Source organism: Indicator indicator, chromosome 1, assembly GCF_027791375.1.
Source record: "Indicator indicator isolate 239-I01 chromosome 1, UM_Iind_1.1, whole genome shotgun sequence".
Lineage (NCBI taxonomy): Eukaryota > Metazoa > Chordata > Aves > Piciformes > Indicatoridae > Indicator > Indicator indicator.
The window spans coordinates 130002668-130020270 of record NC_072010.1 but is presented as its reverse complement, the minus strand read 5'-3'; positions in this window follow the sequence as shown (position 1 = coordinate 130020270).

Sequence of the window (17603 nt, the reverse complement as noted above, 5' to 3'; positions counted from 1 at the left end):
TCCTCTCCTGGCACCCTGCAAAGGCAGGGCTGGAGGGCAGGCTCTGTGGCACTAGGGAGAGGGTTGGAGTGTGGCACATGTGGAGCTGATATCCCAGGCACTCGTCAGGCTTCCTGCAGTCTCTCTTAAATCATAACATCAGAGAGTGGCTTAGGTTAGAACAGACCTTAGAGATCACCTACTCCATCCTGCCATGCCCAGGGACACCTCTCAACCACACTCAGCTGCTCAAGGTCTCATCCAGCCTGGCCTTCAACACCTCCAGGCAGGAGGCAGCCACAGCCTCCCTGGACAGCCTGTGCCAGACTCTCACCACCCTCACACTCAACAACTTCTTCCTCAGCTCCACTCTAACCCTGCTCTGCCTCAGCTTCAAACCATTCCCCCTTGGCCTGGCTCCAGACCACCTCAGCAAAAGTCCTTCTGCAGCCTTCCTGCAGGATCCCTTCAGGTCCTGGCAGGCAGCTCTGAGGTGCCCCTGGAGCCTTCTCCTCTCCAGGCTGAGAATACTGCAGCTTTTCCAGGGAGAGATTGCACACTGTAGTAAAATCCACCTACCTTTCTTCCTGGTCTGTACTTTGTACCAGGCTTCAGCAATCAATAAGCAGTTTTCACCAACATTTCTTTTTCACACTCTTTCTTTTTGCTCCTTCTCCCCCCTCCCTTCCCCCAGTCATTGCTGTGCCATCACCAGCTAACAGCCTAATTGATTGCGATCCCTCCCACCCTGATTTATGTCTAGGAGCAAACAAGGAAAAAAGAAAGCTGCTCTTCGAAAACCTTCCTTGAAGCCACAGCCCTACAGTAGTTTTCCTTTCTTTTTTCTTTTCTTTTCTGAAAGCAGGGATCGGGGTGGGGGGAAGGGGGAACAAACACACATAAATTGCTGTATATCTTCAAAGTGTTGGGGTGGAAGGGGTGATGGGGAGGGGCTGGGGGTTGTTTTCCACACGACTCACATTGGCTTTAATGGGAGTCACATGCTTGGAAAGCTTTAAAGCACCACCGCCTTGCGCAAGAGCCCCGCAATCAACCAACCACCACCAAAACAGCTACCGTGTGTTTTCCTGCTTCCACAGACCTGCTTTGTCCAAATCACAGCCCACTCACCTCCTCCAGTGGGAATGTGCCAGGACAGGGCAAGGAAAAAACCCCATCCTGCTGTTGGAAGGTGCCCTTGAATTCTTTCTTTCTGCCTGCCAGCTCGCGTCACCTGCTACCAGGGCAGACAGGTGGAAGCAATGCAGCATCAGTGCTCAGCCTGAAAAACAGGGGCAGGAGGAGGAGAGGTCTGGTATGGAGATAATCACAGTATCACAGCATATTAGAGGTTGGAAGGGACCTGCAGAGAGCAGCCAGTCCAAGCCCCCTGCCAGAGCAGCCAGCGCCCAGGGTAGTCTGCACAGGAATGCATCCAGGTGGCTTTGGAATGGCTCCAGACAAGGAGACTCCACAATCTCTCTGGGCAGCCTGCTCCAGCCCTCTGCCACCCTCACTGGAAAGAAGTCTCTCCTCATGAGCTGAAACCTCTGTTCAAGTTTGTCTCCATTGTTCCTTCTCTTATTCCTGTGCACCACCCAAAAGAGCCTGGCCCCCTCCACTTGACCCTCACCCCTCAGCTATTGATAGACATTGATCAGATCCCTCTCAGCCTTCTCTTCTCCACACTAAACAGCTCCAGGGCTCTCAGTCTCTCTTCCCAGGAGAGATGCTCAAGTCCCCTAATCACCCTTGTGGCTTGTGATTTGCTGTTACTGGTCCCTGCCAGTTACCTTCCTTCTGTTCTGCAGGGTTTCACAGGTTGTCAGTGGTGTCTGTCCCTCCCCTGACAGTTCCTACTGAAGTGTCTCATTATGAATCACAGAACTGTGGGGGTTGGAAGGGACCTCAAGGATTAGCCAGTCTCAACCTCCTGCCATGGGCAGGGACACCTCACACCACAGCAGGTTGCTCACAGCCACATCCAGCCTGGCTGCAAAACCCTCCAGGGATGAGGCTTCCACCACCTCCCTGGGCAACCTCTGCCAGTCTCTCACCACCCTCATGGGGAACAACTTCTTCCTAACATCCAATCTCAATCTCCCCACTTCTAGTTTTGTTCCATTCCCCCCTAGTCCTATCACTCCCTCACACCCTCAAAAGTCCCTCCCCAGCTTTCTTGGAGCCCCCTTCAGATCCTGGAAGGCCACCAGAAGGTCTCCTGGGAGCCTTCTCCTCTCCAGCCTGCACAACCCCAACTCTCTCAGTCTGTCCTCAGAGCAGAACAGCTCCAGCCCTCTGCTCATCCTTGTGGCCCTTCTCTGGACACCTTCCAGCACCTCCAGATCCTTCTTGGATGAAGGCCATCATCTTGGCATCTCCTAAGGTAACAACTATTGGGAAAGAATGGAACAAACACGAAGAAAAATTTCCCACAAGGAGAAAAAGAAAAAACAAATCCAAAACCCTAAGCATGTGCCCAGCAAGATGCAGGTAGTTTTTTGTGGGGGTTTTTTTTTTTTTTTGGGTTTTTTTTTTTTTTTGGGGGGGGGGGGGGGGGGGGGGGTTTGGTTCTTTTTTACGTGTGTGTGTTTTTGTTGTTGGTTGGTTTGGGGTGTGTTTTTGGTGGGGTTTTTTTTCTGCCTTTTTTGTGGTTTTTTGTTTTGTTTTGGTTAATTTTGTGTGTGTGTGTGTTTTTTGTGGTTGTTGTTTTGTTTTGTTTTTTAATGTTCTGAAGGAGGGGGGAAAAAATGCAAAAATCTCCTGTTCTTCCCCACCCTCAAGCCAGGTCAGGTCTTAGCCTGCTCTCAGGTCAGATGGTCGAGGGTGATTTAGGGAGATGAAAACCACCTTAAACCAAACCGAGAGCAGATTGCCCCCAGCCTGCAAGCGGCTCAGCCAAGCCTAGGAGCAGGCAGGTTGGGCACGGCCGGAGAGGGAGAATCTCTCCCGGGGGTTGCTTTGAAGTCTGAGCGAGTCTGTTACAAAGTGCGGGAAGAGAGCGCCGACTCCTTCAGGTGGTGATTTGTGTTTATGGGCTGCGAGTTTTACGAGCCGGGGAAAGGAGGCGAGAACCTCCAGCCCTGGTAATTGAAACGAACGGGGCTGGGTGTGAGAGGCTGTTTCAGCATCCAGGGCAGGTGACAAGGCCCTTTCAGAGGAGTGGTTTGGGGGTTTTCTTTCTTTCTTTCTTTCTTTTTTCATCCTTCGCTAATGTTGCTGCAGGAAGGGTCCTGAGCGCTAATGCTGCTTTTAATGGGGTAAGTGCCGAGCCGTGACTCATCGGCCCCGGCGGCTGCAAACAGCGATACATCCTCGGCCGCTCACAGCCAGGACCCTGCAGCGCTTTCAAACGCTTGCTTTAAAAACGCTTTCAGTGCTCCTCGCAGCCTCCGGTGTTACTGCTGCCTGCTAGGGCCCCCTAGCCTGCTCCATGATCTTGGGGGGATTGTCTCGTCCCGGTTGGGGAAGGAAGCAGAGGGCAGGAGGAGTATATAACCATAGAATTGTCAGGGTTGGAAGGGACCTCAAGGCTCAGCCAGTTCCAACCCCCTGCCATGGGCAGGGACACCTCACACCACAGCAGGTTGCTCACAGCCACATCCAGCCTGGCTGCAAAACCCTCCAGGGATGAGGCTTCCACCACCTCCCTGGGCAACCTCTGCCAGTCTCTCACCACCCTCATGGGGAACAACTTCTTGGTAACATCCCATCTCAGTCTCCCCACTTCTAGTTTTGCTCCATCCCCCCCAGTCCTATCACTCCCTGACATCCTCAAAAGTCCCTCCCCAGCTTTCTTGGAGCCCCCTTCAGATCCTGGAAGGCCACAAGAAAGTCTCCTGGGAGCCTTCTCCTCTCCAGACTGCACAACCCCAACTCTCTCAGCCTGTCCTCAGAGCAGAGCAGCTCCAGCCCTCTGCTCATCCTCGTGGCCCTTCTCTGGCCACCTTCCAGCCCCTCCAGATCCTTCCTGGAACAGAGGCTCCAGAACTGTTCACAGAGCTCCAGGTGTGGTCTGAGCAGAGTGGAGCAGAGGGGGAGAATCCCCTCCCTGGCCCTGCTGGCCACACTTCTCTTGCTGCAGCCCAGGCTCTGCTTGGCTCTCTGGGCTGCCAGTGCTCACTGCTGGCTCCTGTTGAGCTTCTCCTCCACCAGCACCCCTAAGGCCTTTTTCTTCAGGGGTGCTCTCAAGCCACTCCCTTGCCCAGCCTATATCAGTGCCTGGCATTGCCCCAACCCAGCTGCAAGAGTAACAGCTGACTGCTGGCTGCTGCCTCTGCCTGCCCTTGTCAAGCCACCCTTACTAGTAAATTATGCATGGCCTAGGCTGGGAAAGACAAAACACATGGGATGTAAATCCAGCAGTCAGGGACTCCAGGGAGGTTCCTCTGCAGCCTCCACAAGCCGTTTACACAAGCAGGAGATGCCAGAGTGGATCCCTGCCATGCACTCTAGGAATGCAGGTGACAGCAGCACTGCAGTGGCTTTCCCTGCCTCTGTGTGGAAGCGTTGCCTAGATAGAATTTGAGGCTTCTGGATGTTTTTTTCCTGGCAACCCAGCTAGCATTAGGTCTCTGCTGGTCATCCAGAAATGCAGGACAGAGGGTTGCTGGCTGCAGATAAATCATCTCCGTGGTGCACATGCTGTGAGCCCAGCAGGGCCTGGATGTTTCTCCCACAGGCACTCTCCTAGCCTGCAGATGGCCTGGGCAGATGCAGTAAATCAGCCCTGGCCTGACCTGCCCCCATGCAGCACATCTGGGCAGCGCATGCTGGGAAGCCCAGCCCGGGAGCTCCCCCTTCCCAGAGGTCACACACGTGCAGCCCCCACACATGCTGCTGGCCTCACCAGCCCAGGGTTCACTCTCACCCTCAAGGAAGCTGAGAGGAAGCTGGAAATCCCTTCACAGGATCACAGGGTCAGAGGATGTTAGGGTTTGGAAGGGACCTCTGAAGATCTCCAAGTCCAACCCCCCCTGCCAGAGCTGGACCATAGAATCCAGCACAGATCACACAGGAACACATCCAGGTGGGGCTTGAAAGTCTCCAGAGGAGGAGATTGTGATTCCTCAGTTCCAACAAACGTTTCTTCGTCTGCTGCCCCTTTCTTAACAAAACAGGAATGTGAGAGAGGTGCTGTGGAAGGCTGGGAGCATCCCTGGGCTCAGCCTGGCTCCTATGCACCATCCCCTCAGTGACCACCCACCCCCTTCCCTGCTTTCTCAGAATCACAGAAATCACAGAAACATTCAAGTTGGAGAAGCCCCTCAGGATCCCCAAGCCCAGCCATTAACCCTACTCTGCAAGGGTCACCCCTAAACCATAGCCCCAAGCACCACATCCAAACCACCTTGAAACACAGCCAGGCTTGGGGACTCCACCACTTCCCTGGGCAGCACATTCCAATCCCTGACCACTCTTGGTGGGAAAAATGCTTCCTACTGTCCAGTCTAAACCTGCAAAGGCAGGAGGTTGAGCTGTGTGAATTGTTCCCCTGGGAGCTCCTCTGGACCTGAAGCTGGGCAGAGCAGCTGCTAGTTTTGACCTCCACAGGATGGCACAAATTACAGCACCCCCCTGAAAGTTTTGCAGTGTGCATGGGTAGGGCAGCAAGCCAGAAGCTGTGCCAGAAGCCCCTAAGGATCTCTCTCTTCAGCCCTATGGCCAAACCTTCTGAAGGTACAGAATGGGCAGCATTTGTTTGTGTCCTTGGGATTTTTTCCCCTTTCTTCCTTCACATAATTTGCTGGGAAATTGCCTGCCAGACCTTGGCAGCTGGCTGACAAATTTGGTTGCATGGTCTCTTGGCACAACGTGCAGATCTTTTCTGAAACAGGCTGATTCACAGGAAACATTGCCTAGTGCCACCAAGTTACTGACAGGGAAATAGTGAGACTGACCTGCTGAGGCCACATCTGGAATCCACCAAGGGCAAGGGCAGAGTCTGGCATCTGGGAAAGAACAACCACAGGGAGCAGGATGGGTTGGGGACTGAGCTGTTGGAGAGCAGCACAGGGGAAAGGGACCTGGGAGTGCTGGTGGGCAGAAGCATGTCCCTGAGCCAGCAATGTGCCCTGGTAGCCAAGAAGGCCAAGGACATCCTGGGCTGCAGTAGAAGGGCTGTGGGGAGGAGGTCAGAGAGGTTCTCCTGCCCCTCTGCTATGCCCTGGGGAAGCCACATCTGGAATCTTGTGTCCAGTTCTGGGCCCCTGAGGTGAAGAAGGAGCTGAGGGAAGTGCTGGAGAGAGTCCATGGCAGAGCCCCCAAGCTGCTGCAGGCAGTGGAAGATCTCCCTGTGAGGCCAGGCTGAGGCAGCTGGGGCTTGGAGCTGGGAGCAGAGGAGCCTGAGGGCTGACCTCATTGCCTTCAATGAGTTGGGAAGTTCTTAATTTTCTGCAATAAAGGTTATTGAAGTCACCAACAAAAAAATCCCCAAGTTTAGCAGACAAGGCTGAGCTCATCCTGGACAACCTTGGGGCCCCCATGGTTGGATCATGGTCCCAAGAGCTGGATTGAATCCTCTCAGGCAGATGCTGAACGTGAAGCTCAGTTTCTAATACATCTTTAGTCGGGACAAGAAAATTTTGCAGGCAGTTTTGTGACTCCAGCCTTCATTCCCTTGGCTTTTCTGGTAGGAACACAAATCAGTTTGACTGAAATTGATTATTACCTTTTCCTGTTTCAGCTCTGCTGAGGGAAAACAAGTCCAAATTAATTTAGATTGATCTGCCCCTATGATTAGATTCTTTTTCAGGTTGTCTGAGGAACCAAAAGGCAACTTGCACTGCCTTAAGCCTTTCCCTTTCAAGGTGCCAACTGCTTTCTTCTCCCCCTGAAAGGCTGATTTGCTGTCCAGACACAAACTGGGAATCTGTCACATCCAAGCCTACATGCTGATGAGCACTTGTTTCATGAACACTGAAGAACTGGGGGAGGAGGTGATAGAAAGCAGCCCTGAGGAAAAGGACTTGGGGGTGCTGCTGGATGAAAAGCTGGACAGGAGCAGGCAGTGTGAGCTTGCAGCACAGAAGGCAAATCTCAGCCTGGGCTGTGTCAAAAGATGCACTGTCAGGAGAGCCAGAGAGGTGATTCTGCCACTTGGCTCTGCTCTACTGAGACTTCACCTGCAGTGCTGAGTGCAGGTCTGGAGCCCTCAATATAGGAAGGACATGGACCTGATGGAGAGGATCCAGAGGAGGGCCAGGAAAATGCTCAGGGGCTTGGAGCAGCTCTGCTACAAGGACAGGCTGAGGGAGCTGGGGGTGTTCAGCCTGCAGAGGAGAAGGCTCCAGGCACACCTCAGAGCAGCCTGCCAGGACCTGAAGGGGCTCCAAGAAGGCTGCAGAGGGACTGTGCCCAAAGGGCTGCAGGGACAGGAGCAGGGACAAGGGTTTGAAAGGAGAGCAGAGCAGATTGAGATTGGATGTGAGGAACAAGTTGTGCAGCAGGAGGCTGCTGCAACACTGCAAGAGGTTGGCCAGGGAGGGAGCTGAGGCCCCATGGCTGGAGATGGTGAAGGGGAGGCTGGAGAAGGCTGTGAGCAACCTGCTCTAGTGGAGGATGTCCCTGCTGAGGGCAGGGGGTTGGGTGGATGCCCTCTGGAGCTCCCTTCTAGCCTAACCCATTCTGTGATTCTATGAACTGGGCAGGGTGGGGGAAGTCATTACTCTTCTGTTGGTCACACCTAGGACCCTCCAAGGAGATATTTCCAGGTGAGAGCAGGAGCTCATTGGCTCAGCAGGGCTGTTTATGCTGTCCCTTGTACAATGAAGCCATCAGTCAGTGTGGAAAGGGGTGAGGGAGAAGGGAGAGCCAAGTGTCTGGGAGGGAACTGATGTGTGGATGGTGGGGCATAGGTTTTATTTTGTTTTTAAACGTTGGTACCAATAAGATCTGCAGCCCCACAGCCATCCACATGTGCTCTGATAATGCAGCCATTCATTCCACCAGGCTGGCCATGGCTTAGGGTGGCAGATTTATTGTCTGTACCTCAGGTGAAGGATCAGAGGTCACTTTGCAAATATCCTTTTCAGGTGTCTGTAAATCCCTGTGAAAACACACACCAAGTGCAGCAACACAAGAGTTGGTTCTGTGGTTTGGGGGGTTGTTGGGGATTTTTATTAGCTGCCTGACTCAGAGCCCCACGTGAAAGCAAGGTAAAGGTGTCCTTACTGGGAACACTGGGAGCAAGGTAACATCTCAAGGTGTGAGTCCTCTGCTAGCCTCCATGGCTGCTACACCTGAAGTCATCTCTTAGAACCATAGAGCCACAGAATCACAGGATGGTCTCTGGGTTGGAAGGGACCTCCAAAGCTCATCCAGTCCAACCTCCCTGCAGTCAGCAGGGACACCCCCAACTAGATCAGGTTGCCCAGGGCCTCGTTGAGCCTCACTTTGAATATCTCAGGGAAGGAGCCTCAACCACTTCCCTGGGCAACCTGTTCCAGTGTTCCACCACCCTCATACTGAAGAAAAACTTCCTGATAGCAAATCTGCTCTGCTCTAGTTTGAAGCCATTTGCCAGTGCTATTCCCACTGTAATTCCCACTGTGATTCCCACTGCAATTCCAACTGTGATTCCCACTGCAATCCACTTGGCAATTCCCAGGTCATTTGCCAGTGCTATTCCCATTGTGATTCCCACTGCAATCCACTTGGCAATTCCCAGGCCATTTGCCAGTGCCATTCCCACTTTGATTCCAGTGCAATCCCCCTGGCAATTCCCACTGTGGATCCTCAGTGTAATTCCCTTCTGCAAGCCCCAGCAGGACCTCAGGGGTGGCCCAGCAGCAGGCAGGGAGTTGCCCTCAGCCTCTGCCAGTCCTGAGAGCCGCCAGGGACCTGCTGACTCTGTTGGGGTTTTTTGTGTTTATTTACTGTAAGCTTTGGCAGAGGAGGCAGCCAGGGGCATTAGTGGCACCCAATGAATAACAGCTTGTGACAGAAGGAGGTCACCCAGCCCCTTTCAGCCTCTCCACCTACGTGGGGGAAATCAGCATGACGAGGCAGGAACACTGAGTTCTTGTCTGAGTTTTCCAGCTGTTCCCTGAGCTCCTGGAGATGCTCTGCCAGCCTGTCCACTACCAGGGCATCTTAATCACTGAAGCTGGGGAGAGAGATTTGGTTGGTGGTTGGTTGGTTTTTAACTGGTAAAATATATATATATTTTTTAAGCCAGAAAAAAAGGTGAAGATTTTAGTCTGGAGAGGAGAAGGCTGAGAGGGATCTGATCAATGTCTATCAATAGCTGAGGGCTGGGGGTCAGGAGGGAGGGGACAGGGACAGGCTCTGCTGGGATAGGACAAGGGGCAATGGATGGAAGCTCCAGCACAGGAGGTTCCACCTCAACATGAGGAGGAACTTCTTCCCTGTGAGGGTCCCAGAGCCCTGGAACAGGCTGCCCAGAGAAGTTGTGGAGTCTCCTTCTCTGGAGACTTTCCAGCCCCATCTGGATGTGTTCCTGTGTGACCTGTGCTGGATTCTATGGTCCTGCTCTGGCAGGGGGGGTGGACTGGAAGCTCTCCAGAGGTCCCTTCCAACCCCTAACATCCTGGGAGCCTGTGATTTTCCTGATAAGGTGTCTCAGCTCCTTTCCAGTATAGATTTTGGGTGTGATTGTGGAAATTCTCTTTTCTTTTTTTTTTTTTTTTTTTTTTTCTGAATCACAGAATGGCTCAGGTTGGAAGGCACCCTAGAGCTCATCTGCTCCAACCTCCCCACCCTGGGCAGGGACACCTCTCAGCTAGACTCAGCTGCTCAAGGCTTCAAATCAAAGTCATCTCCCCAGCTTAGTTTCCCTCACTGGTATGGCTCTGGATCCCCCAGAAGCAATGGTGTTGAGCAATGAATTGCATTAACCATCACTTAGATCATAGAGTCATGGAATGGGTTGGGTTGGAAGGGAGCTCCAAAGCTCATCCAGTCCAACCCCTTGCACTCAGCAGGGACATCCTCCAGTAGAGCTCACAGCCTTCTCTAGCCTTGAGCATCTCCAGCCATGGGGCCTCAGCTCCCTCCCTGGGCAACCTCTTGCAGTGTTGCAGCAGCCTCCTGCTGCACAACTTGTTCCTCACCTCCAATCTCAATCTGCTCTGCTCTCCTTTCAAACCCTTGTCCCTGCTCCTGTCCCTGCAGCCCTTTGGGCACAGTCCCTCTGCAGCCTTCTTGGAGCCCCTTCAGGTCCTGGCAGGCTGCTCTGAGGTGTGCCTGGAGCCTTCTCTTCTGCAGGCTGAACACCCCCAGCTCCCTCAGCCTGTCTTTTTTCACCATCCTTCAGCTCTTTCCCTGATCTCCCTGCACAGGGGCAGGGCTGTGGATGGGAGGCACCACAGGGCATTTTCATAGGAAGTGTGTGAGCATTGCTCCCTCCCCTGTTGCCCTGTTGCAAAGGAAGTTTGGAGCTTTCTTTTTGTGCTAGCATTGGATTTTAGCATTAATGGCTGCACAATGTTCAGGAGAGCGGAAAAACATCTCAGTGGAGAGAACCACTTCAATGCTCATCATTTATATGACTTTATATGTCAAACCAGGCCTAAGTGTACTGGGCAGAGGAATATTGGAGTTCTCTCACTCCATTCAGAATGAACCTCTGTTTCTGAAGGAAAATGCCTGCTGCAGCCAAGTTTCAGCATTCCCTAGCTGATCCCACTTCTGCCACTCTTGGAGGAACAAGCAAGTGAGGTTGGGTTCTCAGAGCCTTGCTGTGATTCAGAACCTCCAGACTCTTCCAAACCACTCTTTATGTACTGCTCCACTTCCTTTACTCCAGCAGAAAGAAAAAAAAAACCCAAACCACCAACTCCCATCTCATTCATTTCTCTGTGCAGCTCTTCCTGGTTTCCCTTGGCAGGGAGGGAAGCACAGCCTGGCTCTGCTCACTCCAAAGTGATGCAGCAGTTTCTCAGTGCTCAGCATGGCCTTGGATTCACGTTGCCTGAGCAGCAGCCATTTCTCAGCCCAAATGCACCCTCTGGCATGGCAAACAAAAAAATAAAAACAAACAACCAAACCAGTCAGGCTGGGAGTGAGCAAAGCCAAGGGAAGATCCTGGCTGCAGCCAGCCAAGTGCCTGTTTCCCCAGCTACCAACCAGGAGGTGCCAGAAAGCCACAGCTGAAGTGAGAGTTTTGTGGCTCAGCACTGAGGTCACTGTGACCTTCACAAAGATTACTTCATGCATTTTCATTTCAGGAGGTGTCAAGGCCTGAAGCTGTGCTGAGGTAGCTTGGTTTGTGCTGCAGCCCAGAGAGGGGAGGGGGAATCAGACAATGCCTGGGCTGGGATTTTACATGGAAAAAGTCCTGCTGGCTTTTTGTTTGCTCAGCCTGATCCAAGCCTCCTCTTGCTTTTATCTCCTTGTGACATTCGACTTGCAAAGCAGAGCAGAGGAGCTGAGGAGAGCAGCACTGCCTGACACACCTCCATCTGCAGCCTTTTGAGACTGCCCTTTCACTGCTGCCTCTTGCTTTTTGTCCAATAAACACTAACCCCTCTGGGGCACTTGTGGCAGCTCAGCCAGGCCATGGCTTTGCCCTCAACCTGCCCACCCCAGCCCAGCCCCTCCCCAGTATACAGAATCACAGAGTGTCAGGGTCTGGAAGGGACCTCCAGAGGTCATCCAGTCCAAGCCCCCTGCCAGAGCAGGAGCACCCCGGGCAGCTCACACAGGAACACAGCCAGCTGGGGTTGGAATATCTCCAGAGAAGGAGACTCCACAACCCCCCCGGGCAGCCTGCTCCAGGGCTCTGGCACCCTCACAGTGAAGAGATTTTTCCTCCTGTTTCCATGGAACTTCCTATGCCTCAACTTCCACCATTGCCCCTTATGCTGGCATTGGGCATCACCCAGCAGAGCCTGGCTCCAGCCTCTGGGCACTCACCCTGCACATCTTTATCACCAGCAATGAGGTCACCCTCAGGCTCCTCTGCTCCAAGCTACAGAGCCCTCAGCTCCCTCAGGCTCTCCCCATAAGGAAGATGTTCCACTCCCTTAATCATCTTTGTGGCTCTGTGCTGGACTCTCTCAAGCAGTTGCCTGAGGTCCTTCTTGACCTGAGGGGCCCAGAACTGGACACAATACCCCTCCTGGCCACAGGAACCAGCACATGGACTCCCCAGCACTGATCTGCATCCTCCACAGAGGCAGAAGGGACATCCCAATACCTGTGCTGGATTCTGTGGTCCTGCTCTGGCAGGGGAGTTGGGAAGCTCTCCAGAGGTCCCTTCCAACCCCTAACATCCTGTGAGCTCACCCTGAGTTATTTCCACAGTGATGGTGCAAGAGGGGGAAGCATCGGGTGCCTTTATCCTCTCCCATTAAGAGCAGAGCATCTGATGGCTTCCCTGCCCCAGCCACAGTGCCAGGGTGCCAGGTGCTGCAGCTGATTCCCCCTCACTTTCCTTTCCCTGCAGAAACAAACAGGCTCAGAGCTGCAGGGTTCACAGGTAGGACATTAATCCAAACCACAGTGGGGGTCCAAAAGCAGTTCCTGGAGCAGGGAAGCATTCCCGTAGTGTGCAAGATGGTGATGTTACCTGCCTGTCAGTAAACACACCTGCAGATGAGGATGAGGAAGGAGGAAACAAAGCAGCACCAGGTTAGCCAAACCCTGATGTTCACAGCAGCTCTCCATAAGAACTATGTTCCCCTGGGCTTGGTTGCTGTCCCCTTCTCTGCAAGGCCAGGGGCTAAGCAAAGTGCCATGGACAGGGCTGTCAGGCAGATGTTTGACAGTGACACCCAGCTGTGTGCTGCCATGGGCTCACTTGAGGGCAGGGATGGCATCCAGAGGGTCTTGACAGGCTTGAGAAGTGGGACAGAGCCACCTGCATGAGGTGCAACAAGTCACAGGGCAAGGTCCTGCAGCTGGGGCTGGCCAGTCCCAGGCACAAACCCAGGCTGGGTGCAGAGTGGGTTGAGAGCAGCTCTGAAGAAAGAGCCTTGGGGGTGCTGGGTGCTGAGCAGCTCCCCAGGAGCCAGCAGTGCCCTCCTACAGCCCAGCAGGCAGCTGTGTGCTGGGCTGCAGCCAGAGGAGTGTGGGCAGCAGGGCAGGAGAGGGGATTCTGCCCCTTGGATCTGCTCTGCTCAGACCTCACCTCCAATCCTGCCTCCAGTTCTAGGGTCCCCAGCAGGAGAAGGACACAGAGCTGCTGGAGAGAGGCCAGAGGAGGCCACAAGGATGATCCAAGGGCTGGAGCAGCTCTGCTGTGAGCACAGGCTGAGGGAGCTGGGGGTGTGCAGCCTGCAGAGGAGAAGGCTCCAGGGGCACCTCAGAGCTGCCTGCCAGGACCTGAAGGGATCCTGCAGGAAGGCTGCAGAGGGACTTCTGCTGAGGGGGTCTGGAGCCAGGCCAAGGGGGAATGGTTTGAAGCTGAGGCAGAGCAGGGTTAGAGTGGAACTGAGGAAGAAGTTGTTGAGTGTGAGGGTGGTGAGAGTCTGGCACAGGCTGCTCAGGGAGGCTGTGGCTGCCTCCTGCCTGGGGGGTGTTCAGGAGGTGTCCCTGGGCATGGAGGGGAGGTTGGAGGAGCTGAGCTCTGAGGTCCCTTCCAATCTGAGCCATCCTAGGATTCCATGGAATGAAAACTCCTCTCTTTCCATTCTGTTACTGCATCCACAGTGTGCAGTCCCATGTGCTGTGTGCATGCAAGCACAGAAGGCAACAACCTTTCATGAATGTATCCTTCCTAAGAGTCCCTAAATGGCTTGGAGTGAGATGAAATAATTTCTTTAAATCATCATTAACAGACTGCTCCCCCAATGTCTCCATTTATTTCATGTTCCCAGCTCAGCCCACACTCCACTCCAGCCTGAAAACTAATTGAAATCACTTTGTGGCTCCCAGCAATGAAAGGGAATTCAGTAATTTGCAGTTCATTTGCCCTTGCTGTTCTGGGAAGGGTGTCTGAGGTTGTCCCAATGCTTTGCCTTTAGGAAATGTGTGGAGCAGGAGCTGCAGTCAGCTCATGCCTGGCAGAGTTTTGCCAGGGAAAGGATCTTGGTGGGGTAGTGGTTCTGCAGCTTTGACATTCTGGGGGATGACTGAGGGAGTGTTCCATTCCCACAGAAGGGCTGGCTGAGCCTCTGCTCCTCCTGGCTGGGGATGAGTTTTAGTGGAGGCAAGTCTGGTCCCCAAGGAGGGGGAAGGGTTGGGGATGTTAAGCTGACTTAATGAGGGCACTGCCTTCATCCCAGCCCAGACAAAGCCTGCTCTTGGTGGAGGCACTCTTGAGAAGGCAGCTTTGAGGTGAAGAGCCTCTGAACTAGACATGCAGAGGTTGCTTCTAGCAGGGATGAATACCTCAGGGGAGGGCTGTCCTGGGTTAAAGTTGAGTGCTTGCTGCTGTTATCCAAAACCATCCTCCTCATGCCCTTAGGGTTAGGGCAGATTAACTCCTTGCCTCAGGGCTTAACCTGGTACAGGAGGTGGGGAAAAAAAAAAACAGGAATAAAAAAATGTAAAAGAATGACCTTGCCCAACCTGCCCAGATGCAACAAGACATGAGCCAAGTGTAAGCAGCAGCATTATGAGCCGCACTCTTATCACGGTGGCTAGAGACAAGACCAAAGGGGGAAAAACAATATGGTTTGAAGCCTTGAGGCCAGAGCATGGGTGTAGAGGGGAGACTGAGGAAGAAGTTGTGTGAGTGTGAGGGGGGTTTGAGAGTCTGGCACATGCCTGCCCAGCGGAGGCTGTGGCGGCCTCCTGCCCTGGGGGTGTTGAAGGCCAGGCTGGATGAGACCTTGGAGCTCAAGGGACTGAGTGAAGCATGAGAGAGGGGGGCTCGGTCGCACACGCGCGTGCATGGAGGGTAGGTTGGAGGAGCTGAGCCTCTGAGATCCCTTCCAACCTGAGCCATTCCATGTTTCCTATGACATCCCACAGTGGATCAGAATGCTTTCTAAAAGGTTTGGAGTCAGATGAGACTCTGAGGTTCCTCCCACCCCTTGCTAGGATTTTCTGTGATTCTTCACTTGGGAGGCAGCCTGAAAAGGGCGAGCATAGAGGAACCGCCCGAGTTGTGAGCCCGGACATACCTGCCCTAGCCCGAAAGCCTAGGAGAGTTGGGATGACAAGGAGCCAGGCAAGCCTGACCAATGCCCCCAAGATGTTCCAAAGACCTGTCCTCTACCCCCCACTGCAGTGGGGATTTTGAGGCTGCTGTGGGCCATTCCCACACCTACACCACCCAGAGTGGCCCCAGAACAAGAGTCTCTGCAAAAAAGCCACACCCCTCAGAGCAGAATGAAATGGCCTCTGGGCAACCATCAGCTCTGCTCTGCTCCCTCGTCCTCTGCTCCGTCTCGTCCTCTGCTCTGCTGCATGTGGAACCCACCCTGGTCACTGCTCCAGCCCGTCTCTCCATCACTGGATAATCATTCTTATTATTGGGTCCTTGAAGGAATGATGAGAGGGGAGAGTGCTCTCACTTAGAAACCCAGCTCCAGCCCTCATCAAAGGGAGGAGATAAAGCAGCCTTGTACAAATGAGATCTGAACACTAATGGCTTGTAACCAACCCACTGTAATATGGCCAGAAGGCAAAGCACAGCCTGGGCTGCATCCAAAGCAGCATTGCCAGCAGAGCCAGAGAGTGATTCTGGACACTTTGCTCTGCTCTGCTGAGGACCTCACCTGCAGTGCTGTGTGCAGGTCTGGAGCCCTCAGTGCAGGAAGGACATGGACTTGATGGAGCAGGTCCAGAGGAAGTGGTTAGGGAGCTGGAGCGCAGCTTGCTGTGAGCACAGGCTGAGGGAGCTGGGGGTGTTCACTCCAGCAGAGAGAAGGCTCTGGGGATACCTAGATCTGCCCTTCTAAATCTAAATCTGCCCTTCTCTAGTTTGAAGCCATTGCCCCCTTGTCCTGTCCCTGCAGCCCTTTGGGAACAGTCCCTCTGCAGCCTTCTTGGAGCCACTACGGATCCTGGCAGGCTGCTCTGAGTTCTGCCCTGCAGCCTTCCTCTTCTCACCCGCCCAAGCCATTCTTATGGCCTCCTCTGGAATCCTCTCATCAGGTCCATGTCCTTCCTACATAGAGGGCCTGCAGACCGTGCACACAGTACTGCATGTGAGGTCACAGCAAGGCAGAGCCCAAGTGGCAGAATCACCTCTCTGCTTCTCCTGCAGGGTGCATTCTTTTGACACAGCCCAGCGGTGCTTTGCCTTCGCGGTTCTGCAAGATCACACTGCTGCTCCTGTCCCAGCGTTCTCAACCAGACAGCACCCCTAAATCCTCCTCCACCGTGCTTGCTTTCGTCACCGATCCTCCCCCAGCCTGTATGGACAGTGAGGCTTGTTTCCAGCCCGAGGTGCAACCCTGCACTTGCTGTCATTGAACTTCATGAGGTTCACCTGGGCCCACAAATGAAATGAAATTAAAGGAAAGGCACAGGTCTCACTTGCCTCCATAAAACAATGCTACAGACCTGGGTTGATTCCTCCTGCCTTAAACACCTTTTGGTATCTTAGTTGCTCTCTTGGTCTTCACTTTCAGCATTCCCAATCACCCTCACACTGCCCCAGGGGCCAAGCTGCTGCTGGGCATGAGGGTGGTGAGAGACTGGCAGAGGTTGCCCAGGGAGGTGGTGGAAGCCTCATCCCTGGAGGTTTTGGCAGCCAGGCTGGGATGTGGCTTGTGAGGACAACCTGCTGAGGTGTAGGTGTCCTTGCCCATGGCAGGGGGGTTGAGACTGCCTGAGCCTTGAGGTCCCTTCCCATCCTAACAGTTCCTGTGATTGTCCACACACCACTGCTCAGGCTGGCAGACACCCCAGAGCTCTTCTTTCTGTCCCAAATATGAAGAGAAACGCACTTCCTCCATGGCAAATTTTGTTCTGTGCTTTTGCAATTTGATCCTTAATCTGCCAGCTCTCCCATGCACTACAGCAGTGATAGCCCTGTGCATTAGGGCTGCTGAGGCTCGAGGCCTTGGGTCTTGCAGATTGAACGTTCTCTCTTGTAGTAACCACAGATGCAGAGAAAGGCTGGGAGCAGGAGAGAGAGAGCAAAGAAATATCTCTGGAATGAGGTTAACCAATGCCTTGAAGATGTTTTGCTGGAGAAAGAGAAGCTCTGCAGTCATGTAGTGCGTGGCAGTTTGTTGCTTTCAGCTGGGTTTTGAAGCAAGCAAAGCCACTGTTCCTCCTGGGCTTTTGGGTTGGGTTGTTTGTTTTTTTTTTTTTTTCTGGCTTGCTCCAGTTTTCCTCTCAAGAGCTCTCCCAGGACTGGGAGTCTCCTTGCAGCTCCTTGGCAGCAGTTTCCTGAGTGACCCAGCACGTCCCTCCAAGTTATTGGCAAAAACGCAGGCTTGCACCTTCCCATTGAGTAATGCAAATGGAGGCTTCAAGACTTCCAGCAAACAAGAACTGGCATTAAAACAACTGCTGTGGGTTGGTTTCATTTCATTTCCCTCCAGACAGGCCAGCAGCAACATATGGCTCTAGCTGAGATCCTGCTAGTGACACAGCTGGGCAGGCAGAGCTGACCAGGACGTGAGGATGTAGGGCACCTTGCAGAGGGCACAGTGCTTTGGCATGATGGGTTGGGGGAGAAAAGGAAAACTTTGCAGAGTCACAGAGTCACAGAATCTCAGTCACAGAATCTCAGAATCACAGTCACAGAATCTCAGAGT